This window comes from Rhinoraja longicauda, chromosome 22, assembly GCF_053455715.1.
Source record: "Rhinoraja longicauda isolate Sanriku21f chromosome 22, sRhiLon1.1, whole genome shotgun sequence".
In the NCBI taxonomy this organism is placed as follows: domain Eukaryota; kingdom Metazoa; phylum Chordata; class Chondrichthyes; order Rajiformes; family Arhynchobatidae; genus Rhinoraja; species Rhinoraja longicauda.
In genome coordinates, this window is record NC_135974.1 from 24,676,555 (window position 1) to 24,697,949 (window position 21,395).

A 21,395-nucleotide genomic window follows, 5' to 3' on the forward strand; every position below is an offset into this window, starting at 1 on the left:
AGTGAGTTGAGATCCTCCACATCTGGTACACAGTTAATCAACATACACATGGGCAGAGTAGTGCTTCATCTTACTTATCATCACAGTGTAAGTGTCTACATAAAATAGACAACAATATGTCTTATGGTTAAATCTCTTACAATCTGAAGTCTCAGTAAGAGCCAAACAAAGGAAGATGGTCAAAGTTGTTGAATCTCTACTTGTTGCTCATTGAGCAATCTCCACAGACCTCAGATATTGGTTCAGGAATTCTAGAGCAGTGTTCTTGACCCAACCATTTACGTTGGTTCTCTGTCAATGGCCTTCCTTGACGCTACTCTTTACTTTCTACTCTACTGTCAGTGAAGGCTGTCTCCTATGGTGTTGAAATAGCTACTTTTAAATAATTTTGCCATTTATTTGGGGTAATTGTTTTACTTGAAACAGTAACATTCTTTTTGATGTGTAGAAAGGAACTACAGATACTGGTTTACACCGAAGATAGACACAAAATGCTGGAGTAACTCAGCGGCAGCGTTTGGGTACAGGCAGTGGTACCCAAAAGGTACCTGGGTAATGTTTCGAGTTGAGACCCTTCTTCAGACCCTCAGTCTGAAGAAAGGTCTCCAGCCGAAATGTCTCCCATTCCTTCTCTCCAGAGATGCTGCCTGTCCAGCTTTTGGTGTCTACTTTTGTTTTGATGTCTGGTTCCCATAAAATTTGGGGAGGAATTAATTAAATAAACCTGAATCTTGGCATAGGACACAATCCTGAACCCTTGTAGCAGATGTTTCAAGGCCCGAAGGTCTTTGGTTATTGGTTGCAGGACCAGGCTGTATCTTACAACATGGTCACAGATGCCATATACCATGAACATCTCCCTGGGCTTTGGCATTCAACACAATTGACATATGGTGGGCTCTGGCATCAGGCTCACGGGTTGTCAAATCTGCTGTTGAATGTCCATGGAATTCACTTTGGACCTGTTTAAAAAAAAATTAGAGCGTTTAAACATTTTAATTTATCTTACAAATATAAACACCACTGGTGACACGGATAAATAGGTAATAATTAATAATGTTTAAAGTCACTTAATTTAGAACAAAGCTCTACTTCTTCAGCAGTTGATTTCCCCCATGTTCCCAGAACCAATCTACATTGGCTCAGATTCAGTGGGGCAGGTTTCCCAGCCTAAGAATTGGGCTCTGCTTAGTACCATTGACGCCATCCAGGAATAGCCTAGTGCAGGATTGTGTCCCTTTAGATCCATTACAGATCACAACAGAAGTTCAACTCTGATGGTATTTGTACAACGTACGATGTATAAATCAAAAACGAAATATTGTCTCTAATGCAATCTTACAGCTATTTAAAAATATCAATTTTTCCTCAAACACAAATCTATTACCACTAATGAAAAGCAGAACAAAATGGGCACAATCTTTAAATTAGAGCTAGTCTACATTGGAAGGGATATAAATTACAAATTCAATCACATATAATGCTCTCAAATCTGAGTTAATTGGAATTTTCTCGACAGTTTGATAGTGTAGCAAGGAAAGGTGGAAATGGATATCATAAATAAATATATCAAATGCAGGCAATTGCATTTTCTTTTAGTCCAATTATTTGTCATTTGATATTGGCCATGTGGTTCTGCCCTCCATTTCCTTCCCTGCTTAAATGCTTCCATTATATTTTACTGAACACAGTTGTTAAGGTGGTCTGACCTCAACCCCTTCAAGTTTGAGTAGAGTTGTCGTAATTTTTACTCAGAGTTACATGTTTCAAATTTTTCATTTAGCTTTGCAACGCACTGTTTTTTGTTCCCTGTTAAATATTACACCTAATATTTCTCCAGATCATTTTCTCTTCCCCTTTATATCGTGCTGTGACTTCCACGATCTGTTAGCAAGAATTACCTTTTTTTCTTATAATCGGTTGTTTCTTCAGGTATTTGCTCATGTGGACTTCCTGGCATATGTTGTTGCTATTGCTTGCTTCCTCACCTCATCTATCAATGGACTTTTTGTCAGCATCTCCTGCCTTTAGTTCCCTTAACTACTTTTTAACCAAAGTTGCTCTCATGTGGCATCCTGTTTATTTTGTACACATTTCCCTTGAATAAAATTTTGGGGGGAAATATGACAACCATGACTAAACCATGAATGCTTAAGTTCAACTTGCACATCCAATAGGACACTTTTTTTAATGTTCTCTTGTTTCTGGATACTTTAGTTTCTATTTTAAATAATGTTGTTTTCAACAAGACACTGTCTCTACACATCATTTTGCTTCCATTTTCTATCTCCCTCCCCTGCCACATGCATACTAAACATTTCAGAATTGCAACAAAAGGGTTAGACTACAAGAAAACAAAAGTTTGCGATCAAACTTCTGGAATGTATTTAGGATTATTGATCCGTGTAATTAATCTGCGTAATAACCATCCTACAAGGAATGGCACAGGCATGGCCCAAACAGGGTAATAGAGTGAGAATAGAAAGTAGAAAATAAACAATTGGGTAATAGTGCGCAAAACATAAACGAGTAAGTGACTGGAAGATTGAAGGGGAGGAGTTGCAATCACTAGGAGTGATACAGAGAATGGCTGCAAGAAACACAGCAAAGCAGAGGAGGTAAGCCGGGAGATTTAGAAGGCTGTGAAGATTCATTGCACCAATGTGAGGAAATAGCAAGCAACTTTAGGTAGTATGACTATTAATGGGAATGTTATTGGAGTGGGGGCAGTTCTGATAACAAATAAATGAAAGAATGTCTGAGATACTGATTATGTACATTCCTGAATATTCCCAGGAACATGTTACTGTTGGAGCGTCGGAGTGGGCAGTATAGTGATGCAGCTTGCAGAAATACTGCCTATCAGTGCCAGAGATCTGGGATGAATTGTGACATTGGGTGCTCTCTGTATCGAGCCATCATGTTCTCCCAATAGCCTTGTGGGATTTCTCTGGCAGCTCTGGTTTCATTCCACATCCCAAAGACGCATGGGTCAGTAGGTTAATTGGCCATTATTAACTCTCCAAAGTACGAAGATGAGTGGAAGATTCTAGAGGGAACCGACGAGAAAGTGGGGAGAATAAAATTATGGGATTAATGTAGGATAAGTGTATATAGGTGGTGAATTGACAGTATGAACTCAGTGGGCTGAAGGCCCTGTTTCTGTACTGTATCTCCCTTTGGCTCTCTGAGTATGTGAGGGTAACATAGAATCATAGTGTTAGAGTCATACATTGTGGAAAAAGGCGCTTCGGCCCAACTTGCCCACACCAACCAACATGTTCAGTCTACACAAGTCCCACTTGCCCACATTTGACCAATATAGGATACATGTCCTATCCATGTACCTATCCAAATGTTTCTTAAACGTTGTGATAGTATGTGCCTCAACTACCTCCTCTGGCAGCTCATGGAAATGGAACATGGAAAAAAAACGTAATTTCTGTAAATTAGGCAAAATATAAATTGGGCATTTGTATGGCATTCTTAATTATTTGAACAAAATATCGAGAATACAGTCCAATTACCACCATTAGGTTACTTGATGGGCCGAATGGCCTATATCTGCTCCTACAACTTTTGAATTTATGACATTAGATCTTTAAACTGGCAACCTTTGATGCTGCTTGAGATTCTGATGCAAAATCTCCACCTTGACCCAGATTCATTAGATGAACAGTCATCATTAAAGTACCACTGATTAAAAGTACTGGAGAAAGCACATGTTACGGAAACAAACAAGGAGATATTTATGTATAGGAAGGAGCTACAGATGCTGGTTTAAACCGAAGATAGACACAAAAAGCTGGAGTAACTCAGCAGGCTATGTCTGGAGAAAAGGAATCAGTGATGTTTTCAGTCGAGACCCTTCTTCAGAGAGCCAGGGAAAAGGGAAACAAGAGATATAAACGGTGATATAGAAAGAGATATAGAACAAATAAGATAAGCAAAAAATGTAAAAAGTAATGATGATCAAGGAAAGATAGAACCCATAATGGTCCATTGCTGGCTGTGTGCTAGGTGATATAGAGTTACACAGACAATGAAATTCAACAGGACGATAGTGAAACTAGTACGATGAATAAGGTGGGGGAGGGATGGTGAGAGAGGGGATGCAAGAGTTACTTAGAGCCTAAAGGAGATATTTGTCTTCAGTTGTCAGTGAAGTCAAAAGACATGAATGGGAAAAGCTGAGTAGAACCAAGGGTCGGTACTTTGGCATAGATTTGTAACCAAGGATACGTTTTTTTCTCTCTATTACAGCTGCAAGCAATGCTAACAATGAACGTAGGTTTGAAGATATTAGCATGATAGATAACAGTCTTGTGTTTATGGACACAACTTCTCAAAAGAATAATGCACCTGTTATAGAAGCAGAAACAACAAATATAGACCGTCTTTATGTAGGTTATTTTGAATAAATGTGAATCTGTCTGATTTTGAGCCAATTCATTTACTTTTTCTGTCAAAAATCAAAGTGCTGAAGGAACTCAGTGGGTCAAGCAGCATCCATGGAGGGAATGGATAGGTGGACAGATGATGTTTCAAGTTGGAACCTTTCTTCAGACTGATGGTGGGGGGGGGGGGGTAAAAAACTGAAAAAGAGAGGTGCGTGTGAGGCAAAGCCCGGAAGTGATAGGTGGATACAGGTTGGGGTGGCGGTGAGCATGATTGGCAGATAGGTGGTGTAAGTGACAAAGGGTGGAGGTGAAAAGAAGACATAAGGTTGTCAGATAAGGAAAGAACAGATGGAATGAAATGTGAAGCTTGAGGAAGAAATATTGGTGGAAGGGGAAGAGAGGGATAAAAAGGGACTTCAGGATAGCAAATCTCCCCCTCTGGCTTGACATTTCACCCTTCCTCTTCTCTCCTTATCCAAAACTCTTTTGTATTATTTTCATCACTAGCCTTTGTCACTTTCTCCATCCATCTGCCCTAACCCCACCGCTCTCTTCCAGCTTTCTCCCCCTCTACTCCCTCAGTCTGAGTAAGGGTCCTGATCCAAAATATCATCTGTCCTATCCCTCCACAGATTCTGCATGACCTGCTGTTCCTACAGAACATAGGTTCTGGCTAACGATTCCACCATTTGCAGTTTCTTGTGCCTCTATTTCTTCTGTCATTTACTTTTATTGGTGGCCTTTAATAACAGTCAACATAAATTTCCCTACATTAGCATCATAGGGAGCTGGCATTTTATGTCTGTCTACTGAAACACATGTTAAATGTATCTGTATAGTCTTAGCACTCGTGTTAAGAAAGAGCGCAAGCTGTCAGAACTTCATCAGTCGTCGTTCTAACACTCTTAATCCAGATGGTGTATCAGAAGCAGATCAGCTGATTCTGTGTATGTGGAAATTCATGAGAACTCAAATACTGGAGCATTATGACTTGTTTTATTTGCTACAGCCCATAATGTTTATAAAGCTATTAACCATATGCTGCATAAACCTAGTCATAAAAGTGCATGTGAGGAAAAGAAAATTAGTCTATTCCAACTGTGCACATCTGCCAGCACATTGGCAATAGCTAACATACATCCTTTTTCAGCCAAAGTTTAATCCAATTGTAAATGGAAAAATGCCACCGCCAAGGCAGCTGGTTAAACCTTCCACTTTCTCTTCTACTGACAGTTTTTAAACATTAATTCATGTTTCAGACTGGGCATTCCTGGCAAGGCCAGTATTTAATGACCACCCCTACTTAAACCTTGAGAAGATTGTGACATTGTGACAAACTAGTCATTCTGGTGCTATGTATTATTTTCATCAAAATAATACATAGCAAGTGGGTGACAAGTTTCAGGATTTAGATGCTGTGATATATTTTCAAGGGTATGTTGCTTGAGAGGAACCTTGAAGTGACTGTTCCCATGCACGTGCCACTCCTGCCCTTCGTGTCTGCAATGTATGTTGTTTTGCAAGCTGTTCTCAGACCAAGCAAGTTACATAAGATACATAACTGTCGTATAAGTGTAGCCGGGGTGTCATGCGGCAGAGGCCTTCCTGAGGAGCCACGGCCGCGGTGCCTGCCTGAAAGTTTGGTGGATGGCGGTACCCGCCTGAAGATTCGGCGGCTATACCGCGAACTGCTGAAGACATTGGCAGGCAGATGAGATTAGCTTATTTTTGGCATTATGTTGAGCATGGAGATTTTGAGCTGACGGAAGATACTTTTTTATGTTCTATGTTCAGTCAAATGTGCTAAGTTAGTGATGAGTAAGTATTGCTTCATAGCACAGTTGACAACACCATTCATCACTTTGCTAATGATTGAGAGAAGACTGGTTGGGCAGTAATTAGCTAAATTGGATTTGTCCTACTTTTTATGAACAGGACACATCTGAGCAAGTTTCCACTTTGTTGGCTAGATGCCAGTGTTGTAACTGCACAGGAACAGCTTGACCAGAGGTGCAGCCAGTTCGGAAGCATACCTTCATACTATAGCTTGGATGTTGACTGGTCCTATTGTCTGTGCTGTATCCATTGCTCTTAGTTATTTCTTACTTTCAGCTGGAGTAAATCAAGTTGAATGAACCCGGTTGCACAAGCTTCAGACTTACTCCAGCACTTTCTCGCTGGGCCCCAGTTTCTTTAAGGGTGAGGATATTCTTGGATGTGTAGAAAGGAACTACAGATGCTGATATATACCGAAGATAGACACAAAGTGCTGGAGTAGCTCCGCGGTCAGGCAGCGTCTCTGGAAAAAAAGGATGGGTGACGTTTGGGGTCGGGACCCTTCTTCAGACTGAAGAAGGGTCCAGACCCAAAATGTCACTCAGCTTTTTTTCCCCTAGAGATGCTGCTTGACCGCTGAGTTGCACCAGCACTTTGTGTCTATCTTCAGGATATTCTTGGGCCTGCCTTCAAATGAGCAATTTAATTGTTCACCAGTGTTCACCACTAGATGTGGTGGGACTGCAGTACTACAATCCGATCTGTGGTGTGTGAGGTTGATAAGTTGAATGCTGCTTTTGGTATTTGGTACACAAGTAGTCCCACTTTGCAGCTTCACTCAGTTCACTGAGCCACTCCAGCACTTTAATCTTTCGGTATTCCTGGCCCTATTCCCGACAGGCCTTTCTGCACTCCTCATGGACGCAGGGCCGACAACAATGCAAAACTGAGGGATATGCCAGGCCATCATGTTATATATTGCAGTGATGCATATTTCCGTTACTGTTAATGCAAAGTTTTAACAGTTAAAAAATAGGTGTCATATAGATACGTTCATAAGTTCATTAGTCATGGGAGCTTCGTCAATTATGAGTTCAGACAAACAGCTCCATACGTATAAAGGGAATTTATTTTTCCGCTGGGAATTTCTTACCCTTATTATTTTTTTTCAAGTTCCAAACTGAGATACCTGCAATTTTGTAATTAATTAAGGAGTATTGTGGGTAAAGCTGATGAATTTAGAGCTTGGATCAGTGTTTGGAATGATGATGTTGTGGCCATTATGGAAATGTGGTTGCAAGACGGACATGACTGTCAGCTCAATGCACCTGGGTTTGGTCGGGCATATGAGTGTGTCTGTACTTCTACCACAGTCACAGATCTCTGTCAACACTGACTTAGATATCCTTCACCCCTGAATAAATTGTTCTTTCTGGAGCTGGATATACATTTTGTTGACATGATCTCATGTTCCCTTGCTTCCTTGGGATTTACAGGATCATCTGCTCTGCCACCGATGTCTATCCCACAGCTCCACCTCATACAGCTCATCAATGGAAACCACCTTTCAGGTATTCATGACAAAAGTATTGGTGACAAAGTTTTAATGTGGGGAAATAGCAGTGCACCCACCTCAGTGACAGTGTGACCTTAATGTAACAAGACTAGCAAATAACATCACAGATGGCATGGTGACGCAGCAATGGAGTTGCTGCCTTACAGCACCAGGGACCTGGGTTTGATCCTGACCATGAGTACTGTCTGTAGAGCTTGTATGTTCTCCCCGTGATCTGTGTGGGTTGTTTCTGGGTGCTCTGGTTTCCTACCCTATTGGCTTGCAGGTTAATTGGCTTTGGTAAATTGGAAATTGTCCTTAGTGTGTAGGATAGTGCTAGTGTACGAGCTGATCGCTGTTCAGCATGGGCTCGGTGGGCCGAAGGGCCTGTTTCCATGCTGTATCACTAAACTAAATATCAGATTTATGGTTTCATTATATTAGAAAATCTGATCTTGAACATCAATTTGACATACAATTATGGAATATTGCTCTTTCTTTGATAGTGTTTTATATTCCTAGCAGTCACCGGGTAAAGTACTTTCTGCTGGAATCCTTACTGGATGTCTCAGAGACTCTCTTACATTTATGGTGATACTTTAACGCAAATGGGCAGCTTGTCAGGCTATCACAAATTAGGCACTAAAACGAGCCAAAATTAAATTGTCAACTAAATGCAGCAAATTTATATTGTTTTATATTTAATGAGAAACATCAAATATCAGCTTTACACCTCAATTATAACCTTGTCTTGGGTATCTTTAAGTCCTTTAATTGCACTTCCAGAAAGTGTTGAGTGTGCCTTTTAAAGCAGGAAAAAGCGATTCATGCAGATTACAAACAAAGGAAGAATTAGGTTGGTCTTTGTACATACACTTAGTGCATTTAACGTGCTTGCTTCTGCTTCAGAGTGGAAAATTATTAATACCCTCCTGGATAATTTATAGCATTTTTATGGTTTTCATCCTTAAAACATTTTTTTCCCCAATAAATGACCAATGCCAAAAGCTATTTTGTCCACCACGCAATGACAATTTTCAATCAGGTCTCCACGTCAGTGTCTTCTGTACTAAGTCTGCATATTTTACTGCAATGTTTAATGTTTCTTCATATATGAAATCAAAGGTAATATTTAATTTTTCTCTTCATATGAAAACAAATGAATAATTGCTTCCAGGCATGCTTTGCTCGTTTTAATGAGCTTAATCTGTGCAGGCAAGGCAGACCACATCAATTCTGTCATAAAATATGAATTATTTAACAGGTGGCTCCTAAAATGTAAAACAGCCTTGTAAGTGCAATGTGACCAATACGATTGTGCAGTTACAAAATATTTCGATGTGATTTCCCTTATTCCTGTAAAACATGTTCAAACGCCCCTGTGAATTTCTTTCCCATTTCAGATGCTATGGAAAAGGTGTAGTCCCATTGGAACAGAACCAATTGAGCATATCCTAGATATTAATCTTTAGAGTATATTGATGCATTTTAACAGCTTTCAGAAATCATTACCGTTAAGAAAGCATTATCTAAGGACGAGCTTTGGTTCCACATGCGTATTATCCTAAAAACAGTGTTCTCATAATTTATTATGAAATGATGTCAATTTCCCAGTCAAGTCAAGCCCAATTTACCTAATTGTGTACATAATTGTCATCATTGACACAGTTCATTTGCACATACAACCTGAAAATTATTCCGTAGAGACAATCCAAAACGCTAGATTTTACATTTTAGATATGTTGAGAATTTAAACAATATAGATGTAAAATGAGAAGTTATTCAATAAATAAACTATGGACACTTAACTTGGAGAAGAAACCAAAAGTAACTTTTAAATCAATATGTACGGAGATTTTACAAGTGCATTATTAATAACCTTAATAAATTGAATGAACATTTTAATTAAACTTGAAGGGATATGTTGCCATGGAAATATATATTCTGAAATAGTACAGCAAGTTCGTAAATCTAATTAGCATGAATATGACATTAGCATATTATTGGTTTTATCTAGGGTTAAAGCAGTTAAATTATTCCATGGACTAGGTTTATATTCCCTTGAACATGAAAGATTAAGGAGCGATCTAAATGCAGAGGTTTAGATGATCAAACACACTAAAAGAGAAAAAAGATACTCTCATGGGGGGGAGTTGAAAATGGAGTATAAGGCAGCAGGGAGGAGGGGAAGTATATTCCAGAATAAGGATAGCTAATCTTGGCATTTGTTCGGAAATGATACCGAAGTGCAAATCTTTGCAATGAAGCTGATAAGATGTCTGGAAATCTTGTTGTCAAATAAAACTTGTTTCCCAATTCGAAAATTGAAAGTGGTAGATTGTTTCAAGGTATGAATAATGTAACCAAAGCAGGTGGATTATTTTAAGATACAGATCAGACATGATCTACTTATAAGTAGAAAAGGGTGATCCATATCAGTTGTTATGCAAATATCTGGATCATATGCCTTACAAGCATAAGATATTTGATAAAAACACATTTTAAATGGGCTAGTTAGCCTGGAATATTTCACATTTGGGTTTTGGTCCTGTGTTTGTTTTACTCATTCTTGGTTCACCAAGCATGAGAGATGCGACGGTAAGGCAGAGCATTTTTAGGTGAAATAATTCATTGTAAAGAAAGTACTGATTGCCATTTGTGATCCCTATTCCAAGACCTTGGATGTTATATCATTGCAAATGTTGAATGAGCCAGCTTGGCAACCAAATAAATGTTCAAGGTAATGACACCGTCAAAGATCATACGTGCAACATGATTGAGATGAAAGGCTCTCGAATTGGTGTTACGAGACAAGGCTTTGCTTTGGAGAATCTGCCAATGCACACAGAATAAATTCCACACTGTGATAACTGGCCAATCTTTGTTGGAAAGAGCAACAGATGATTGTTACTAATACTGCTCAATTACTCCAAAATAGTGGTAATACTGAACATTTGATTGCTTTTCTTTACCTATTTTCTACTGTCGTCTAACCATAATGATGAGAATTAAGTGGTAATGGGCTTGCACAGGTAACTAGAGGGATGCATAAAATGTCACACCTAATCCTGACTAATTTTGTAACCAAGTTTTAAATGAGTGAAATACCTCACTGTCGCATCAATATAATTAGAAATAAATATTTTAGTTTAAGTCTAGGAAAAAGATTACCAGCTGGTTTATATTTACTTACCAGCTTGTTCTATTTTCAAACTTGTAACAAAATCTACTTTATTTTTAAGATCGTATGTCATCTTAAAAGCTGGGAGAGAGATGGTATAAAAATACAGTGAAATGATATGTAGGGTATCCTGACTATTGACCTCTGCTTCAATTCCAAAATATAGCACATCAGAGAGTAGCACTCAATGTTGCTTACCGATGAACCTGATTGTGTCCTGAATTTCTAGAATGAGAAAGGGAGTTACACATTTTATACATCTACAAGAGAGAGCCCATTGCTAAAAGTAACTCAGAATGTATATTATTGTTTGGTTTGAGCTTTTAAAATCAAAATAATAATAAGCAGTGTGTTAATATAAAATAAGGCATTGGGCTGATATCTTTTATGTTTGAAGTTTAGTTTAGTTTGGAGATGCAGCGTGGAAACCAGGCCCTTTGGCCCACTGAGTGCATGCCCTCCAGCAAACCCCAGGCACTAGCACTATTCTACGCACTACGGACAATTTACAACTTCACCAAAGCCAGTTAACCTCCAAACTTATGCGTCTGTGGAGCGTGGGAGAAAGCCCACGTGGTCACAGGGAGAACATACAAACTCCACACAGGCAGCACCCATAGTCAGGATCGAACGCGGGTCTCTGGCGCTGTAAGGCAGCAACTCTACTGCTGCGCCACTCTGTCACCTCTGTCTAGAATCTGAATTCATACCAGAGAAGGAGACCATTTGTTCCATTGTGCCTTTGCAAGACAAACAAAATCCTTCCTGGTGGGTGATGGACAGTGAGTAATATGATGACAGTGAGTTTACAGGGCGCAAACCTGTTTTCAGGGAAGTTGGATCGGTATCCGCCTTGGCCCAGAAAGATTGTCAATCAACCGAAAGATCTAAAGAAAGCACGGGAGATAAAAGGCTTCTTCGCAAAATTCATTGGTACTGAAGACCAATTCAAAATGGCAGCAGTGGTGGACACAGGAAACAACTGTGCCAGTAAGCGAGCTGTGGGCTTATCTCCTGGGAGGTACTCCGAATGTGGGAGGTGCCTGGAGCATGGAGTCGGGCAGCGGCCACGTGAGGTGACAGATGACGCATTTGTGGGTTGATGTGTCTGGATCGAGGCGCCAGTGATGTGTACTGTTAGAGGCCCTGCAGCAGCCTGGGGCTCGATCAGATCAGGTGCCCGCTCCAAGTTTAATGTAGATAAGTGTGAGGTTATTCACTTTGGAAGTAAGAATAGAAAGGCAGATTATTATCTGAATGGTGTCAAGTTAGGAAGAGAGGATGTTCAACGAGATCTGGGTGTCCTAGTGTATCAGTCACTGAAAGGAAGCATGCAGGTACAGCAGGCAGTGAAGAAAGCCAATGGAATGTTGGCCTTCATAACAAGAGGAGTTGAGTATAGGAGCAAAGAGGTCCTTCTACAGTTGTACCGGGCCCTGGTGAGACCGCACCTGGAGTACTGTGTGCAATTTTGGTCTCCAAATTTGAGGAAGGATATTCTTGCTATTGAGGGCGTGCAGCGTAGGTTCACTAGGTTAATTCCAGGAATGGCGGGACTGTCGTATGTTGAACGGCTGGAGCAATTAGGCTTGTATACACTGAATTTAGAAGGACGAGGGGGGATCTTATTGAAACATATAAGATAATTAGGGAATTGGACACATTAGAGGCAGGAAACATGTTCCCAATGTTGGGGGAGTCCAGAACAAGGGGCCACAGTTTAAGAATAAGGGGTAGGCCATTTAGAACGGAGATGAGGAAGAACTTTTTCAGTCAGAGAGTGGTGAAGGTGTGGAATTCGCTGCCTTAGAAGGCAGTGGAGGCCAGTTCGTTGGATGCTTTCAAGAGAGAGCTGGATAGAGCTCTTAAGGGTAGCGGAGTGAGGGGGTATGGGGAGAAGGCAGGAACGGGGTACTGATTGAGAGTGATCAGCCATGATCGCATTGAATGGCGGTGCTGGCTCGAAGGGCTGAATGGCCTACTCCTGCACCTATTGTCTATTGTCTATTGTCTAAGTTGCCGAGCACATGGATCGGACACAGCCTGCAGTGTTGGAAGACACCAACAACATCGCTGGCCAGGCCGCCCTTGCAACTCCAGTCCAGTATCACCACCAGGCCAACAGACATTTATGGTAAAGTCAAGACTACATTATTAACAGATTTGGACTTGAATCACATAAATTGATGCCGGAAATGTGGTGATTCTTGTGTATTTTCTCAGTGTAATCTACCATTCCTACACTATTGTACTTAAGTATGATTGTGCCCATGTAGAGCAAGATTTTTACTGAACTGTATTCAAGTGTATTTCTCTGTATGTGACAATAAAGTGCTATTGGACTATTGAAATCCAATTGACCTAATCTCACGTCTAACTTAGTCCAGGATTTCAAAAGTATACTCGTGAACTTTTAAAAACACTGGATGTTTTGCCTTCTTCTTTAAATCAGTTTTACCAGTTTTTGACCCATTTGTTAATGGAACGCAGGCATCTCGTAGCTATGTGTACCTCAGCTAAATCCCTTCAGCTATCAGGATGGCAAATTGATCAATTCTAAAGTTTCTGAATTCTTTGATTTGAGCTAAAACCTTGACAATTTCCTGTGTCTTGAGTCAGTGACATCCTTTATTGTGGTGTTGTGACCAAGCTATGCTCAATTCTCTCGCTGAGTCCTGTATAGAGCTTTTACAGAGTTCTGGAAGAACCTGCAGAGAACTTTTTAAAAAGTCACTTGTTTTCTTGACAACTGTGAATGTGCAGGATGTGCAGTCATGCACTCTATTCTTCCACACGTATCACTTAGGTTTATTGTTATCCTTTTTACCTCATCTCCTTGTTAGCCCTCCACAGGTACATTACCGCACACTTTTTTCCCCAATTGAATACCATTAGCCAATTACCTACCCACTCAACACACCTAGTCATACCATACGCACACTGGCTGACCTGCTGAGTGTTTCCAGCTTGTTCTGTTTTTATTATTTATTTCTTGCTTTACATCTTAAATTTTCTTTTTCACTACACCTATATATATATATTTTTGGAATCATACAGAATGGAAACAGGTATTTTGACCGCCAAGTCTACACCACTCTTTAAGCACCCAATTACCCAGACCCTATATTTATTCCACTTTTATTTCGCCCACATTCACATCAACTGCTCACAGTTTCTACCCCTCGCCTATGCATTCAAAGGAGTTTACAGTGTTTGATTAACCTACCAACCTGCATGACATTGGGATATGGGAGAAAACCAAAGCACCCAGAGAAAACTCACGTTGTTACACGGATGATGAGAGAAAACTCCGCACAGACAACCCTGGAGGTCAGGATTGAACCCGCATCATTGAAACTGTGAGGCAGCATTTTCCACCCACAAACGTTATTTTCATCTTCACAGATCTGGCTTAATTATTGAATGCACCTCAAAAAGTAAGCAGCCTTGTGCTGAGCCATTCAGATTGTATTCCAGTCACAAAACTGCCAGTCAAGTTTGGCTTTAGATCCAGTCAGCCAAAGTTTGGAGACATTTTATTACTTTGCCACAGGTTTTTACTTTAGACTTTATTTTTGACTTTAGACATACAGCATGGAAACAAGCCCTTTGGCCCACCGAGACCATGCTGACCAGCAATCAGTCCATACACTAGCGCTATCCTATTCACTAAAGACAATTTACAATTTACAGAAGCCAATTAACCTACAAAACCTGTACGTCTTATACTGTGAGAGGAAACTGGAGCACTCGGAGAAAACCAATGTGGTCACAGGGAGAATGTACAAACTCAGTACAGACAGCACCCGTAGTCAGCATCAAACCCGGGTCTATGATGCTCTAAGGCAGCCACTCCACCGCTGTGCCACCGTGCCGCCCTTAACTGACCAACGAGCCATGCATGACCTTGGCCAAGAAGTTGACCTTCTTTGATTAGTCAGTGCCTATTTGAATCCCAATTAATAAGGGCTTATTAACAATTAACAACAGGCTGAGAGTGCAGAGTGGACACATTGTAAAAACATTGTGGGTTTAAACAAGAAAACGTTGCCACATGACGACAGCACATGAAGAGATGTGGCAGACCCAAACTGAAGATGGAAGTCAGGCCAATGTTGGAATCAGTCAGGGCGAGTGTGCAGCCTCCCTTTGAAAATCAGGGATGGACAACTTGGACAGGCAAAACCTGCCTAATTGGCCAAATCGTTGAGTTGAGAGCCACTGTGAAAAGATAGTTCTATTCTACCAGATCTGAGACATCAAAACATTCAGAACCTCTTGATCAATCCACTGCCCAAAGATGGCCACAACATGGTACCAAGGCATCTTTAAGGTGTTGAACAACATGTTAACCAATGGAGAGAAATATGACAGGAATTATGTGAAAGAAAGTAAAGAACAGTTGCATAGGCAGTCCCTGGGTTAAGTTTGGGCTCTGTTCCTGAAAACTGACCGTAAACATAAGTCAGAAATGTCCGTTTTCTATAGCTACCCATTTCATGTTGCTCTACATATACTTTCTATAATACTTTCATTTTACCAAATATCTTCTATATTCACCCTAACAATACCTATTGTTAAACTAACGGAACATATACCATTTAATGAATACCACAAAACATTTTATTATTATTATTATGACTATCTTGAAACATTCTTTAAGAATGATGAAAGGATTTGTGTAGTTAATTTTCCAGGTGTGAAAGATACATCTTTTGGATGCGCTGGGACGCATCCTCAGTGATGTGACACCTGGGGTCATTGGGTGTTTCGGGTCTCACAACATCAGACAACCTTGCCCAGGCGGTCCAGCCGGGGTTGATCAAGCCCCGACTTGCTTCCCAGCAGCAACCGCCCACGGATCAGCCCTCTTAATCCAACGCCATCTAGTGGCTTTCTCTGCAGCTTCGCTTGCGGATTGAATGGCCCTCTTCTTTGCCAGCCCCGTAATGCCCGATTGATTGAGGACTTTGCAGAGTGAGAATCCTGCAAAGCCTCTACAGCCCACCTTTATGGGAAGTCAGGTCTTTCGTAAACCAGACAGCCCCCATTCTTGTTTTCTACACTAATATTCTTGCCACCCCCATCTTGTCTAAATCCATTGCAGTTAGGAATGTGAAGCTGCCGTTCTTGGCCTTTTTCAGTAATGCCTGAAACGTGAGATCTCTGATCTCCGCTACAACTTTCACCAGGGTCACTGAGCATTGCTGAAGCTCCAAAGGGTAGGGCACTGATTACACAACTATCAACATTGCTGTCTGAGAAGGCAACAGTTTATAAATATCAGTTCTCAATGAAATCCTCATGATATTTTAAAGTATTTTACAAACAAGAGACTTCTTATAAAAAGAAGCAATTGTGTTTATTGCATCCCTTTCATGAACAGAGTGCCTTTGAGGAAATTCAGTGCTTTGAAAGGTAGATACTGTTAAAATATAGGAAATAGGATTGACAATTTGCATACAAACAGAACCATGTCAATGACCAGGCAATGCTTTACTTAAGAGAGACACAAGGAACTACAAATGCTCAAAGCCTGAGCAAAAGATAAAGTGCTGGAGGAACTCAATGGGTCAGGCAGCATCTGTGGAAGCACTGGGTAGATGGTGTTTTGGGTTAGGACCCTTCTTCTTCTTTAATCTGAAGAAGGCTCCCAACCCAAAATGTCTATCCAAAATATCATCTGTCCATTCTCTCCACAGATGCAGCCTGAATCATTAGTTCCTCTAGCACTTTGTGTACTGTTTTTTAGATTTTAGATTTAGAGATACAGCGCGGAAACAGGCCCTTTGGCCCACCGAGTCCGTGCCGCCCAGCGATCCCCGCACATTAACACTATCCTGCACACACTAGGGACAATTTTTACATTTTACCCAGTCAATTAACCTACATACCTGTACGTCTTTGGAGTGTGGGAGGAAACCGAAGATCTCGGAGAAAACCCATGCAGGTCACGGGGAGAACGTACAAACTCCGTACAGACGGTGCCCGTAGTCGGGATCGAACCCGAGTCTCAGGCGCTGCATTTGCTGTAAGGCAGCAACCCTACCACTGCGCCACCGTGCCGCAGTTTTATTTAATGTGACGGAACAATAGATACTGGGCAAGACTAATGAAGTCATTGTTTATCGAAATGCCTCCAACGCCTCACAGGGAACAGATTTATAACTGCTTGCTTGGAAGTTTAAAGCAAAGACTGTTGTGAACTAGAATTATTTCTTGCTCTTTTTAAATGGTACCAATTGTCAGCTTGAATTGAACAAGGAGGAAGCACCACTGATAAACCAAATAAAGTCCTTGATGGTACTTGTGCCGACAAATTGTTCCGCTGTTATCTGTTCCAAACTGATGCTTAACATGAGAAAGCATGAAGCAAAAGTTAATACTTTAACCATCTATCTCACATCTTGCACATAAGGTCCATTCATAGACTCCTACTTAATGTTCAATAATGCTATGATGTAATAGAATTAAAGTACAGTTTAATGGTAATTATGGATTATAGCTGCATTCCCATCTCAGGGAGAGTAAATGCTACGTTTGAATATTGCTCCAAGCACTCCCCATCAATGAAGACCCAAATTCGGGCTTTGATATTGGGATTCGCTAGGATGGTGATGCTAAGAGTCAAGGCCGACAACCTTCTGACCCTTCGCCCAGTGTTGGTCTGTGGGAGTTCATAAAACCTTACCCCAATATCAGTTGGTTTTAGACATGCAAGAGCTTTCATTTTGTGACTCATCCCCACATGAAGATTTGTACGACAACATGCTATTCACCACAGGAAGACATTGAAGTTGCTCTAACAGTTGTTAATCACAGCTGCCCCCTGCACTTCAAATTAATTGCTGGCTTTATTTTCCTTCTGAGCCTCTTTTAATCTCTTCTCATTTAAGTAACTGATATATCTTTGAAACATTCAATGATTCAATGATACTTCATGTCTGAAGAAGTGTCTTGACCCGAAATGTCACCCATTCCTTCTCTCCATAGATGCTACCTGACCCGCTGAGTTACTCCAGTGTTTTATGTCTACCAATGATAATTCATTGTCACATGTACATAGGTACATTGAAATTCTTTGGTTTTTCATACAGTACACATAGTACGCAAAGAGTATCTGGTGCTAGCAAAGTAAAAACAGTAATCATTAGAGTCCCAATGGTCCCACTTTATTCCCCCCCATCTACCCCCCCACCTACCTGGGCCATCCCTGTTCTCAGCGGCCTCCACCACACCAGGTCCCTACTTGTTCTCGGTGGCGCCCCCCGCTGAATCTTTCTTTGTTATCTTTGTAATTACAAATGATTTTGTAATGCAGATATTTAACTGGAGCAAGACAGGGTTTAAAAAATGTGAGCACATTTTTGAATTATGAATATATCCACATTATTTCCCATCATCAGAACAGAATTGAGCTCCAATTTTGGATGGCCATCATTGTGGATGGTCATCAAAGCAGTCCAAGGACTGCAACACATGATTACCCTGCACTGTTCAGGCATTGATCCAGGCAGCACACCAACTAAGAGTTGCCTGCTCATAGCATAGTTGCATTGTGCAACCAGAATCAAACAGGTTTTTTGTGATGTATATGCTCGAAAGTACGTGCCTTGCTTTAACTGTGGTGCTGCTGGTATGAATGTAAAGTACAGACCATCACAGAGAGAGCTGCTAAAGCATTTTGCCCTTGTTCATTCAACATGCTATCTAACCCTACACAAATGTCACAGATAAATGTCACGCATTGACACAAAAGACACAGCTTTCGCTTTTGAAAAACGTGGTTCACATTTTTTGAGTCTTCTCAAGGGAACAAACTTTATCCAGTTCTTGATATGTAGAAGGTGTCCCATTATGTCAGGCCAGTCAAAGCTTGTATTATCTCCTTTCACACTCCATGGGATTAACCTCTGGAATGCACTTATCATCACAGAATATTTCCTTATTTATTCTTTGTTGGTGAGAAATGATTTGTATGCACACTCCTAATTCTTTTCACGAGGTATCAGTTTTCAGAATTGCCTTTAACCATTATGCCAGATTTTGTTGGGTGTTTAAATTCCATCTTGTATTTGAAACATGTCCCACCACACTGATTTCATTTCTGTGCCAACTGCTTCCCTTCCACTTCTCCCTCAAGACTTGGCGGAATTCAGCTCAGTTGCATTACGAATCTCATGCACATCGGTAACTAAGCAGGGAGACCCATTTCACAAATAGCTCACAACACATAAAGCTGCTTGAGCCAAATAAACAGTATTGGAGGAACTCAGCAGGTCAGCCAGCTTCTGGGAAGGGAATGGTCAGGCAATGTTTCTGGTCGGGACCCTTCATCATTCTGAAGAATAATCCTGACCCGAAACATCACCAGTCCAATCTCCCCAGATGCAGCAGATGCAATCTCTTGTGACACCATAAACCTGATTTGCCCATCTTATACCCTGACTCCCTCATCATAACTAGACCACGTTTAGTCTGAAGAAGGATCTCGACCCGAAACATCACCCATTCCTTTCCCCAGAGATGCTCCCTGTCCCGCTGAGTTACTCCAGCATTTTGTGTCTATCTTCGGTTTGAACCAGAATCTGCAATTCCTTCCTACACTTTTAGTTTAGTTTAGTTTAGTTTAATTTAGAGATACAGCGTGGAAACAGGCCCTTTGGCCCATCGAGTCTGCACCAACCAGCGATCACCCATACACTAGTTCTATCCTACACAGAGGGAACAATTTACAGAAGCCAATTAACCTACAAACCTGCACATCTTTGGAGTGTGGGAATAGTCCAAGGAAATAGTCTCACTCATTAAGTGTTGTTGATCTCAAATAAATCTTTTGTTTTTTAGAAATATTTTACATATTGCTGAATTATGCTTCAGAAATAAAAGTCTGGGGAAGAGCAGGCATGGCGAAGTGCCATACTGATAGGTCATAAGATGTTAGACACAGGTGGCGTTTTGGGTCAAGACCCTTCATCAGACTCAAGGAATAGGTGACGTTCCAGGTTGAAACCCTTCATCAATCCTTTTCTCCAGAGATGCTGTTTGACCCGCTGATTTACTCGAGCATTTTGTATCTATCTTCGTTGTAAACCAGCATCTGCAGTTTAGAAACATAGAAAATAGGTGCAGGAGTAGGCCATTCGGCCCTTCGAGCCTACACCGGTCATAGGATGTGTTGTTTGTGCCCAATATTCAACTTGAATTAAATTATTAATCACAGCGGGTTCACTGAACAGAGACCAACCAATATCCTTCAGAAAATTAGCAAGCAGAACATACATCAGATGAGTCACACATCAGTAGTAGTTACAGGGCAAAGGCTGATGCTCAGAGAGGTTCCTAGAAATCCTCACAAAGAAGATTCTCTGAAGAAAGATAAGGAGCAGGAAGAAATGATAATCAGTCTCAAAATTTGCAGGTACAATTTAGAGACTTGGCTATACTTAGTCATGAGATATGATTTCTGGTTTCCATCAGCCAGACTAATAAGGGATTGCAATCTGTTCCAGGATGCTTTCTGGTTACACTATATCTTTAATATTCTGTTAGCCTTTAGAAAAGAACTTGCCCCAAAGAGAAAAAACAAATGAATAACATATCTAATATGACAAAACTGGGTATCGAATAGTCCTTAAAGTTGGCGCTTTGCTTTTAACATTACAAACGACTGGACAATTATCAGAAATAGTATTAGAAAAGATTTTCAGGGGTTTAACGCATATTTTAATTCCTTCTAATCTACCAGACAATGCGTGAAACAAAAAACATGCTGCAGGCTGCAAAACTGTTTACAAAAGTGGCAATTTACTTTGAGAAAGCCATCTAATTTTCGTACAAATGACACACTCTGCAAGGCGTTTGATCTTCAGGGGGAAGAACTCCACAGAAGACTCCTGAAGAAATATTCCTTTTACCTTAATCCTCTTTGCTGCATTTAAGAAAAGCCAGTCTCTACTGCATTAATAATTGAACTGTTTCAGTTCGTCTTCCCTGCTTGTTGGTATTTCATTTAGAGTTTGAACAATGAGGGGGGACCTCATTGAAACATACAGAATTATGAAAAGTTTGGATAGAGTGGATGTTTCCACTAGTGGAAGAGTCTAGGACTAGAGGTCATGGCCCCAGAATTAAAGGCTGTTCTTTTAGGAAGGAGATGAGGAGAAATGTCTTTAGTCAGAGGGTGGTGAATCTGTGGAATTCTTTGCGGATATTTTTAAGGCAGAGATAGATAGGTTCTTGATTAGTACAGGTGTCAGAGGTTATGGGTAGAACGCAGGAGAATGGGGTTTGGAGGGAGAGATAGATCAGTTATGATTGAATGGTGGAGTAAACTTGATGGGCCGAATGGCCTAATTCTACTCCTATCACATGACCTTAACCTCAAGTCAAGTCAAGTCAAGTCAAATTTATTTGTCACATACACATACACGTTGTGCAGTGAAATGAAAGTGGCAATGCCTGCGGATTGTGCACAAAAAAG

General features: G+C 40.7%; 1 protein-coding gene and 1 long non-coding RNA gene across 3 annotated transcripts in view; one reads left to right on the forward strand and one right to left on the reverse strand.

Annotated features, from left to right (window-relative positions):
• The window catches only part of LOC144604686 (docking protein 5-like), a 257,087-nt gene that overhangs the window by 147,967 nt on the left and 87,725 nt on the right, over positions 1-21,395 (reverse strand). The gene's annotated exons all lie outside the window — the stretch shown is intronic.
• Positions 7,696-21,395, forward strand: part of LOC144604687 (uncharacterized) — a 30,845-nt gene continuing 17,145 nt past the window's right edge. Inside the window, exon 1 of the long non-coding RNA XR_013548759.1 lies at positions 7,696-7,747. This is a non-coding gene — a long non-coding RNA (uncharacterized LOC144604687). The remainder of the gene's footprint in view (positions 7,748-21,395) is intronic.